The sequence below is a fragment of the Lissotriton vulgaris genome, chromosome 2_1 (assembly GCF_964263255.1).
Source record: "Lissotriton vulgaris chromosome 2_1, aLisVul1.2, whole genome shotgun sequence".
Classification (NCBI taxonomy): domain Eukaryota; kingdom Metazoa; phylum Chordata; class Amphibia; order Caudata; family Salamandridae; genus Lissotriton; species Lissotriton vulgaris.
This window is the reverse complement of record NC_141687.1, coordinates 890763033-890775392: the sequence shown is the minus strand read 5'-3', so window position 1 is coordinate 890775392 and position 12360 is coordinate 890763033.

Here is a 12360-nt window from a genome sequence, read left to right as displayed (position 1 = left end):
TGGGCACGGGGGTAGATTCCTGGCTGTTTTTGTAGCAAAAACCTCAAGCAATTTTACTGGCTGGAATTACTGGCCTGTAAAATTGGGTCTGGTGTTCCCTCGTGTGAGATAAGTGTGTGGGAACCCTTTGGTAGTTGTGATAGGGGGGACTGGAATTCTACACCGAAATTCTGTTCCACCCAACACATAGTCAGGACCTAATAATATATTAAAGCGTTTCTAATAATAAGTTTTGCATAGAGCTGTGCAATCAATCCAGACCTAAACATCCAGTAGGTGCAACCAGTGCACCACCTTAAAGAATTAGCAAAATCTCAAGTAACAAAGCAAACTGCTGTGTAGTAGATGATGAAAGTCTAACTGAAAGAGGTTGTGCAGTAATGTCCCATGCGTGGTGTGCAGTCAAGTTCCCCAGTCCTGATCGTTCAACTGAGAGTTTATGACCTAGTTCCCACTTCTGTCAAGTTCCACTTCTATGCGCTAACGTAAATCCTAGCACTAACATCTTAAGAGTATGTTGTGCATGTTTCTGTACGTAACCTTTGTAAAAATTGTATTGTGCGTATGAGTGAGCCAGAGTAATTGAGATCAGTGGTATCCATTTAGGATGCCCCATGCCTGTTCTTATGCACAAGGTCTAGGTGGGGTTGTTTTCCCAGACAATGGAAGTGTATTGCTGACATTCCTGCAGTTGAAAGTGGAGACCTAGACACTGGGGAAAAAGAATGCAGTCAAGAGGGAGGGTTTTCAGTGAGTAGGAAGTAGTAGCGCTCAGCTATATTTGCGTACCTGTTAAGGAGAAGCTCAAGTGAGTATGGTGCTAACCAGGTAGGGGATACCCCTATAACCCCAATATGCGTGTAGGATACATCCTACAACAAAGTAATGAAGCCAAATCCTGGGCAAACAGACATTAGTGTATATATAAGATCACTATTGCGTAAGTCCATAGAAAATCAATTAAAAAAAGTTTGCAGAAGAATTGTTCTTGTATCTTTAATTTCAATCAAGTGGAAAAGCAACCAGCAAAAACAACCAGCCTACACGTGTTTCGTCTAGGAGGATACTCCCACAGCTTCTTCAGGGCCTGGAGCCGGTGAAAATTCCAAACTGGCTGGAAAGTTGAGTATGGATTACTCTTCACCGTAATATCAGTAAATGGAATCTGTGATTCTGATAAACGGAGCAATATATTCGAGATGCCAATGATAAACCCAACCCGGCAGGTCTGAACCGCAAGGTAAGTGAGACCGCAACCAAGTGTATATTTGATCTTGTTCAGTGGTATTTTAAAAACACAATTAAAGCCACGGATCGGGTCACGGTGTGTGTCTAGTAGTCAACAATTTCTTCAAGAGTTGCGCAACTAGTTCCCATGGTTTGCATCCATTCCATGTAAAATAGGATGGCAAGGGAAAGACACAGGTGTGTGTCAGGACTATGCAATTTCTAGAGTTGCGGGTAGTTTTACCCGTGGTTGGCTTCAATGACAATGATGGCACATGCTGTCTTCAACCGTTTTGGCCTCACTGACATTGACAGCGGTTGTTCTGCAATCAGGGTGTCTCCTCCCAAAAACAGGGGTTCGTGATGACATGTGTTGCTGGTTCCCCACCGGCTGTGATTTCAACATGGGAGACCTGCAGTTGCTGAGACTTAAAAAGGGACTGTATTGAACTGAGGACTGCTTGCACTGAACATGGGTAATCTGCACCTGACCCTTGTTTTATGCTTCATGGACACTCTAACCCTAGGGGGTTCCTGCCCATCCTTACCAGGGGAGGAACTCCCATGAAAAGGGAAGGGACGGGTGACATTATAAGGCTCAGTAGCCATAGCACCCGATCCTTTAGTTATGCTAGTTAGTATTCCATGGGTATTTCTCTAAAGAAAAGTGCTGGGTTGGATAATCAGTTATTGTGCTGCTGGGTGGGTATTGAGTTCTAAGATTGTGCACTCTAACATTACATCCCTACGGAGAGTTAAGTGCTAAAGGGGTTCTGCTTGGTCCAGTTTGCAGATCCATAGTAGGGAAGAATCCAGGACATCAAAGGCAAATGACTCCAGCCCCAGTGGCTGAGGCCTAGTAGCCCCTCTTTGCCCCTATAGCCCCCTGAACTGGCATGATAAAAGTCACAAGGAAGGTGTTTCTCAAATGATGACTGCAACAGACACTGTCTGCAGCCATTCAAATCACTGAAAGCACCAAGACGATTCCTTGAACTCAGGCCTGAGAGTGACAGGCATTGATAATTTCAAAGCACCAAAGGACCATGGCCCAGTAATCCAATTGACCTTGTCCACTAAAGCCCATTTGATGGATAAAAAACCTGATCGGTTGCTTCATAAAGACATTTGTAAATCTGCACTTAAAGGTTGGTGAAGATTTATGAATATCAGAATTTGACACACTATTCCAAAAGTAATCCTGGAAACCTGTGAGAGTTGCAGGGGAACATTGCTGCTACTGAAATTGCTAATTTGCACATCCGCTAGCACGTATTTTGCACAAGTCGTCTCAAGTTTTAAAGATCTGTTTTACTTTCCCCATAATACCACAATGATGGCCCGACGCACAGCTAAGGCAAGCCCGTCTGCGCCCGTCCGCGCCTATCCGGGACCAGGGGCCAGGACCCCTGTAAAATTGCGAGGATTAGATACTCTACAGAAGATTTGTATAGGCACAATTTACTCAAAGGAAATAACAGTGAAATTAGATGGGATTTTTCAATAGGCATGCCCGTAGCCAGTTATTGCAAGTGTTGCAAACAGAGATGGATTACCCCTCACAATACAGAGAAAACAAACAAGGTACCAAGGAGGTCAGAAATAAGTCAGAACTGGGACTGTGGATTAATTAATAGCAGATCCCTGCCTAAACGCACAATTGAATTACGCATATTACTAGAGGACACAAAACTAGATGTCCTATTTCTAATGGAAAGCTGGCTCAAAGATCACTCCTCCACCAGGCTATGAGTTACACAGACTGGATAGGATGGACCAGATAGGAGGAGGACTAGCCATTATTGTGAAAACGGAGCACAAATGTACAACACAACAATTTGCTCTGAAAGGCTGTGAATGCCTCCTATTCTCAATACATCTATCTCCAACCTTTACGCTATCAGGTCTATAAATCTATCGACCACCAAGTCCTTATGGGGAGTTCATAGAAGAGCTACCTAACGCAATGGCCAGTTTGGTATTCAAAAAAGCTCACATTAAGATATTTGGAGACCTGAATCTTCACATTGAGGATAAAAACAATCTAAGTATAAAGAGACTACTATCACTCCTAGAAAGTCTACAACTGGTTCAGCTGGTAGAAACAGCTACACACAATAAATGCCACACCCTGGATGTGGTAATCTCCAACAACCCCGATCTCACTGTTGCATCCCCTGTTTCAGTGCCTTGGTCGGACCATTATTTCATTCTTTTTCCGGTACGAAAGTCAGGAAATGAGCACAGAAACATTACATTGAAGAATGTAGTAATGAAAAGACGCTGGGATAAGATCAATCCAGGCAATTGGGGAGACATTTTAATAGGAACAGTAAAGTCACAATAAGAGACACCAGGGTCTGCTGAAGAAGGCTACTCACGATGGTAATCCTGGATCACGCACTCTCTGGATGTAGTAGCACCTAGGACCACACACAAGCATAGAATCAGAACCAGAGCAGAAGGATGTTTTAACTCCCAGCTATTGGAACAAAAAAAAAGAGTGTAAAAAAATAGGAAGAGAGTGGAGAAAAAGTTATGATCCCCAACTCAAAACAAAGTATAAATTGGCTATTAGAAAGTATCATGACCACATCAAAATGAGTCAAGCCAAATTCTTTGAGGAGAAAATCAAGGGTGCACAGAACTCTGCAAGGGAGCTGTTTTCAATATTCAAGACCCTGACCAACCCATCCATTGATAGTGGCCCATCCGAAACTTCAGAGGCGAGGTGCAATAACCTAGTCTCTTACTTCCTCTTGAAGGTGACAGACATTTATAGTGGCTTCATAACAGATGGAGACCACATAATAGCGGAGGAGGAGGAAGCACATGTATTAGTCTCGTTACAACAGGTTATTACCAATTTCCCAAAGATGGAACAGAAGGATCTAGAAATCTTACTAGATACAGTGGTCTGGTTCACCTCTGGATCCAGCACCTCCACACATCATCAAAAGAGTAACACCCGATTATTGCGCCCACTCTAGTAATGATTATGAATCAATAACTAGAGACAGGCACGGTTCCAACGGCCTGGAAACATGCGGTGATAAAACCACTGTTAAAAAAAGCTAATGCGGATCAATCACAACCAGAAAAATACCGCCCTGTTTCCCTGCTACTATTTGCTGGCAAGCTATTGGAAAAACACGTCAACAAGTGCCTGTCAGAATTTCTAGAGGCCAACCACTGCTTCACCACTCACAGATGGGGTTCAGGGCACAACACAGCACTGAAACTGCCTTGTTGGAAGTGGTAGAAGAGCTAAAACAGTCACTAGATATAGGAAAACCTGTCGCACTGCTCCTACTAGATTTGAGCGCGGCCTTCGATACAGTGGATCACCGTACATTTTGCAGAAGGATCTCAGATAATGGAATAAAGGGCTCAGCACTCAAATGGCTAACGTCATTCCTGGGTGGTCATTCATTTCAAGTACAAGAAAACAACATCTTCTCCAAAACCATGTCTCTGAAGTGTGGAGTCCCACAGGGCTCCTCACTGAGTCCAACACGTTTTAGTGTGTATGTGGAACCACTTGCCAAAATTGGATTGGAATTCAATATCTCCATGACTTCATACGCCGATGATACGCAGCTGATCATCTCCCTGGACCCAAAAAACTACAGGGATGGTGAGAGATTGTCCTCATGTCTGGTCACAGTGAAAGAATGGATGACTGCAAGCTGCTTAAAGTTAAATCGAGAGAAAACTGAGCTATTAATGTAATGAATGTGTCTTGTAAAGCGCACTGCTGCCCTGAGGCGTCCTGGTGCTGTAGACCGCTGGGGAACCCATCCTGGCTATCCCTGTGAGATGGTCCCTACTGGGTATCTCCAAGGTGAAACCAGGCATCCCTGGCGAATGTGGGGGGCCGTTGTAGAGATGAGGCAAGCTAATGCCCAGAGTTGCCGAGTGTGATCACTGGTTAGAGTAGGCACCGAGGCGAGAATTATCGAGTCCGCTGACCCTGGTCCACGACCCTGCCGCGTCGGGAATTGAACCCTGGTCCCGGGTCGTTCTCTACTTCCGGGTCTGCCACCTCTAACCAGTGAGCCACACCACTCCATAAAACTAATTACTCATTGGGAACAAGGCAGTACCAAGACCGATAATAAACTGTCTGGCATGCTTGGGTAAACCAACGACCCTGGCAGAAACAGTAACAAATCTGGGTTTCTGGCTAGAAACAGATCTCTCCATGATCGCACAGGCCAATAAGGTCACAGCAACCTGCTTTGGACTTCTCAGAAGTCTACGGAAACATCTAGACAGAATACCTGCCTGTAGGAAGGTGGATACCTGACTATGGTTACCCCAGATTTTTTGCCTAGTGTTTAGCTGGTTTTTGACTTAGTTGGCCTGGGATCCTGCTAATCAGGGTCCTAGGCTATCTGCTCTCACTGTAAAATGTACTCCATGTACTTTAGGTACATCTCCAATTGGATGTTGGGTCACCTTATGAGCCCCTGTACAGTGTACTATAGGTACCCAGGGCATGGGTGCATCCAAGGCCTATCAGGGGCTGCAGCATGTATTATGCCACCCCTGGCTGGCCATCCAAATTGACACAACTGGCTGATCACTCAGCTGGGGCAAGGCGGTGTAATCACCCTTTGCTTTAGATATAGTATACCTATATCTAACCTTATATATAGACACATATACACCTAAAAGTCACTCCTATGGCAGGCCTTAACAATCCTGGATGCAGAGTGCTTGGTTTTATGTGAGGTGGTGCTCTAGCATGAGCTGAGCCTGTCTGCAGCTTTCAGAACCATGTCCTTATAGCTGTTCTATGATATAGTCATACCATATACTTTAAAGTGCATTATCATCCTCGCGGTTGAATGCTAACTTTGGTTTGGCTTTATCAAAACATATCGTGTGAGGTGTCATACGCTTTGAAATACTACCCCCTCACCAGTTCTGCCGAGGGGGGTAGCATTCCACCCTTCTAGAGGGAGAAGACATGTTGTTCCTAGTAAACCCGGTTAAAGTTAACCAGAGCCTCAGCATCACAAAATGGATGCTGCTGCCACAGACACAAGTCTGACCTCCTGCTGCTGGAAGTCCTTCCAGCGAGGGAGGCTTGGACAATAGGTTTCCTGTCTTGGGAGGTGCTAGAATCACCCCAGACAGGCCATAGTGTATTGGGGCAGGGAGGGCTGAATGAAATGAGACACTGCCTGGGGCACAAAAGATGTCCCATGCATAGCCCAGTTCAAACGAGTTGCTGGGGCACTCCAGCCCCAGCTCTGGCATGAAACTGGACATAATAGGGACCTAGCAGGTAACCCAGCCCCTCAGATTGGTATATAGGTAGGAGCTGAGTCAAGAGACTTTAGATTTAACCTGAACTGAAACTTGAAACGAAACTCTGGACCTTCGACATTCTACTGAACATAGGAGATTGAAGAATTTCCCTTGTGGTCAAGGAGTGACCACTCTGTGCAAACAGGCACCATCCAGCGATCTGCAGTTTGCTTTGTCGACGCTCCCGCCGGATCCCGATCACAGAGCCTGACAAGAACCAGACTTCCAGACTTCCCTGAGCCCGATCCACAGCCACAGCAGAGCTGGGACCCATGGAGGCGACGAGAGACGTGGGACCGGCCATCTTGGAAAACCTGCACTTTGCTACCTGTGCAGCTCCTGAGGCACCCTCGAAGCTGTGCATTGGGGATTGAGAAGCCTCAGCCACGAGCACCTTCTATACCGATGCACAGCCTCCACACTCCACGAGTGTCGTGTGGGGCCTGCTAGTGTTTTTGTGCTTGACGTGTCTGTCCGGTCACTTGCCCGTTGGCTAGTGGCCTCCGTGACAAAGAACCTACAAATTTACACTGCTGGCCTAGTTGCTCCAGGCTGGCCCTTGCTTCTCTGAAAAGGAGAAGCCGATCAGACCTTGCTGGTCTGATCAAGAAGCCATCTTCAATTCCTGCGTGGGTTGCCTTTGCCAAGGCTTGTTGACTCCAATCTGGAAGCCGACACCGCCGACAGTGAGATCCTTTGTGGGACAGTCTGTGCCCAGCTCCTGGTTGTCGTCCACATCTCCTGGTCTACGTGGCTGCAGAGACAAGCTTCACAACATCACCTGATTGCTTCACAACATCGCCTGGTTCCTTCCTGGTTCCTTCCTGGTCACTGGCTAGTGAACCAGACTCTGTCCCCTCTGCTTTCAGGTACTCTTCATCCTCGATTCGCCCTTGGATCCAACCGGACACTTCTCTCCTGGTCGCCTGCAGCATCTTTCTCCAAGGCTCCATAGGATTCAGCGATAGAACCCAACACACTTTGACACCTATGCACCCGCTTCCTGTGGGTGAGGTAACGCGAGTACTCTGGTGCTCCTGTGGGTATGAACTATCCTAGTATCCTAGTTTTCAGTAGCTTTCTCCTAGTCCATCCGGCAGTGTCCTAAAAGAACTAGTTTCCATTTCTTTTGTTCCCATTCTAACTCTATGGTAACTCACGTGTGTGTAAAGACACTGCACATGCCTTCCGTGGGCCTCCTGCTTCCTATCCTTTGGTAGTACAGCGTAGCCCCAGCGATTCCCTAGGCCCTAGGCCTATTCCTTGTTCGTGACGTGGTTCTTATACCACTATTTTAGTATATGGTTTTACGTGCCCCTAGGGCTCTACTGCATATTGTGCAACTTATTGTATGATAATTGAGTATCTTGTTATGTGCTTGTGCCTCTGACCTCATAAAGAGTTCAGAGGGGTTGTGTTAGTAATAAATACATATATATTTTATATATAACCTGTGTGGTGTCCTTTCATTTGGTATTAAAGGGGTTACATATGGTAAAACAGCTGGCTTCACGTGCCCCCTTGATTTTAGCCTAAGACTGCTTTGTCCATGCTACCGCTAGGATAGCTGGTCTATAAGGTTGACTTTACAACCATCACCATAAGGGTTGTTTGGACTGATGCAAGGCGCCCACTAGAATAGTGGACATCACATATCAGGCTAATTTCTCACACCGCCCAACTAAGGAAAACAGTGATCCACTCGCTGGTAACCTCACAACTGGATTATGGAAATTCAATATTCCTGGGGGCACCTAAATATGTTACCCCGAAGCTGCTGATAGCCCAGACTGCTGCCGCAAGAATACTGTGTAACATCCCGGTGCGGGAATCAGTAAAACAGCACCTACAGAAACGACACTGGCTCCCAGTGGAGGCCAGAATAAAGTTAAAAGTTTTGGTCATAACTCAGGGAGCAAGGCACATTATAGGCCCTAAAAAAGTAAGAAATCTAATTTTCCCCCTACATTCTTTTTTATTAAATTTTTTTTATTGAGCATGATCTATAGTAATCAATCAAAAGTTTTCTTTACAAAAGAGTAACAACATAATATAACAATAATACATCAGAAAATTTAGTAAAGAGAGAATGCATATATCAGTAACAAATAGACAAATAAACAGAGACAAAGATTAATATAAGTTTACAGCATCATGTCAGTCCCTCACATATCAGTGGGGAGGTCTTACATTGGAGTACCAATCGGAAATTGGGGCCCAAATCTGGGTGCCGCGAGCTCTAGCTTTTCTACCTCTTGTACTATATATAGCCATCTCTTGTTTGTATGTGGCAAGGAATCGACTAAGCCACATCTGAAAAGTAGGTACATTAGGGTCTTTCCATCGGGCCGCCAGAATAATACGAAAGACGGCGGTACCCAAGAAAACAATCCTGCGTTCCTCCATATTGTAGCCTAAGGATTCATCATGACCTAGAAGATATAGAGTAGCGGAAGATCTAAGGTTCCGTCCAAAAACTTGAGCCCAAAATCCTCCAATCATTGTCTGTAGAGTATCGAGCTTAGGACAATTGGCAAACATATGGATTAAATTTGCCTGCCCCTGTCTACATCTTGGGCAGCAACCATCTACCCGCAATCCCCACGTGAAAAGTTTAAACGGGGTAAAATAAAGATTGTAAATAGTTTTATAGTATTGTGCTTTAAGATTGGGAGCTAGAAATAGTGTTGAAGAAAGGGTTAGGGAATAGTCAATGTCCACATCTGAATTTCCAAGTTTTCGCACCCAAGACCGCTCAACCCGATCTAGATCATCTGTAGAGGATTCAGAAAGTATGTCATATAAGGCACCTATCCTGGTAGCCCGTCTCCCAATAATAGAAAAAAAATGAAAACTATCTAAATTAATATTACATTTAGAGTTGCGGATACTGGTAAAAACTTGGAAATATTTTAAATAGTCTGTGGATGGAATATCGAATCTCTGCTGTAACCCTTCAAAAGATGGAATAACATCCAGTCCAAAAAAGTCGCCTAGTGTGTGAATGCCGCGATTCTCCCAATTCCTGGAGACATTATCATTTAAACAGGCTGGTATGATCTTACTATACCATAGAGAGGTGTATTTAGTGATTTTAGGTATGCCTAGTTGTTTGGAGGCAAGTTTCCATATTTTCCACGAATCACTAATCACCTTAAATTTGGTCTTTTTTATAATATGATGCTTCAAGTTGTTTCAAGAATAGCCCTTGACATCTAACCCCTAATCCGAGTTCATAAATAGAGGGGATATCAGAATCTATATTAGATGGATTGGGAGGTTTAACATTAAAGAACGGGCCCATTTGCTGGAGTAATGTCGCCAATAGATAGAGTGTCAAATTCGGGATGCCAAGGCCACCTCTATGTAGAGGGAGAGTTAGTAATGGTAGTGCTCTCCTAATTTTACCATAATTCCATAAGAATTTAGATATAGTGGAGTCCAAGATTTTAATAGTACTACCCTCGGCCATCAGTGGAATAGCCCGGAACAGATAGAGTATTCTCGGGAATATGCTCATTTTAATATAGTTCGCCCTCCCTATTATTGAGAGATGTAGGTTGTCTACCCTCTTAAGGTCAGTTTTTACTAAATTGATCAAAGGATCATAGTTAAGCTGATTAATCTCCTTCACCTCAGGAGATATATTTACACCGAGATAGGTTGCGTTTTTAACTTTATAGGGGCTGTCATATATGATGTTATTTGTACAAAGAACCATGGTTTTATCCCTGTTAAGGGAGTAGCCAGAGTAGGATCCAAAAACCTGGGTTATTTGCTCTATTTCTATTAATGCATCAGCCGGATTGGTTGTAAGCTCGGCGATGTCGTCGGCGTATGCCAGAAATTTAGTTGAGTAGGGGCCCACCTTAACTGGTTGAATTTGGGGGGAGATAAGAAGCTTTAAAATTAAAGGATTAATTACTAGGGCAAATAATATCGGGGAGCAAGGACAGCCTTGCCTGGTGCCTCTTTGTACCTCAACAAACTCTGACTCCAGGCCAGCGGCGGAAATATATCAAGCCAACAAAAACAAAATCTATGAAGCAGGAGAAAATATAGGAAGACAACTAGCCCTTAAAACTAGACAAAAACAAACATATAATAAAATAAAGCATATTGAATTTGAGGGACAACAATACTCATCCCCTCAAGATATCGTAGGTGTGTTTCAAAAATACTACCAAAAACTTTATCAAAATGAAAATGAACATCTGCCTACCAGAGATACGAAAACCTTTCTCAATGAGTGGCTGTCTGAATTAGATTTAACTAGAAAAATTGATCAAGTAATTAAGGAAGACCTGGAAAAAGAAATTACAATTGCAGAGTTAGAGATTGCACTTTCGGACCTCGCTAACGGGAAGGCGGCTGGTCCCGACAAGATCCCTTTAGATTTATATAAGGTGTTGGGCAAGCAGATACTACCCTACCTATTAGACCTGTTTCTGGGAGTGCAATACCACTCAGCTTCACCTGACTCTTGGAAACACACTAACATAGTGATATTCCCTAAAAAGGGGAAACCCCCTCAGTTTCCATCTTCATATAGGCCTATTTCCCTCATAAACTCTGACTCAAAGTTATACGCCAAGATACTTGCAAATCGGTTGAGGGGGGTCATCGAACATCTTGTATCCCCGTGGCAGCATGGCTTTATCCCTGGGTGAGGCACGACTGATCATACCCGTAGAGTCATCTCCCTATTTGACATCATGGGCGCCACAGAGGGTGAAATGTCGATGATCCTACTCGATGCCGAAAAGGCATTCGATCGAGTATCTTGGCGGTTCCTATGGGACATTATGGAATTTAACAGCTTTGGACCAGGCTTTATTAAAGCCATAAAAGCTCTGTATATCAATCCTAGGGCTAAACGATCCCCCTACATTCCAAAGAGGTAGCTGCGTTCCAGCGCAGAAGAGAGGCTAGTACAGACCAAGGTTAGTAGGGAAAAATGGGAAGGAAGATCTTTTTCCCACTTGGCCCGCAAATTATGGAACTCCCTACCACTGGACACCAGGCAGATAGAGGGGGAGCCGCAATTCTGTAAAGAAATCAAAACATGGCTGTTCACGCAATATCTGTAAGGTATAACTTGCCCAAACTCAGTACCTGACTGCTCAGCGCTGGGAAGCCTAAGGGCAGCCATGCGCTATATAAATCCATCAACATCATCATCAATAAGTGTTCATAAAAAAGTGTTGTGACAATTCCTAATTATGTTTCTGCATGAGTTTATGCAGTGTACGAGTGGCCATGAGAGAATGCCAACACAATTGTTTTTGTGGCGTTCTCCCCAGCCTGGGTACATGCAAATGATCATGACACACATGGAGCTTGGTATTACTGACAAACAAACAAGTGTGGAGGTATTACACATCTTTAAATACAGAAATACATTACACCTCTTGAATAAGTCAGTTTGGTTCTCGAATAAATCGCTTAAATCTGGTCATGTGAGGCTGCGGAGATATTGGAGACTTGTCCATGGCTGGCACTTGTGACAGAGATGTTGGTAAAGTCATTACGCTCTCCTTATTCTCAGGTGGACACGTCTCAGTCCTGACATCTGGAGTTGGCGAATGCCAAGGCAGGTGCTTGAAATGCGAAGAATCTTGTGTAAATTACTTTCCAGGATGGTGAGCAGCCTCCATGTGTCCTTTAGTAGTCACAACCCTCAGTTGGTCAGCATCAAAAGGAGCTTCAGACTTGTGTTTCTGTTTCTGTCTGCCGATAACTTGACCTCCTCTTTTGAACACAGTGCTCCGAACACAGCAGAGTCTGTTTGTATAGCTCTTCATTTTGCTTTTG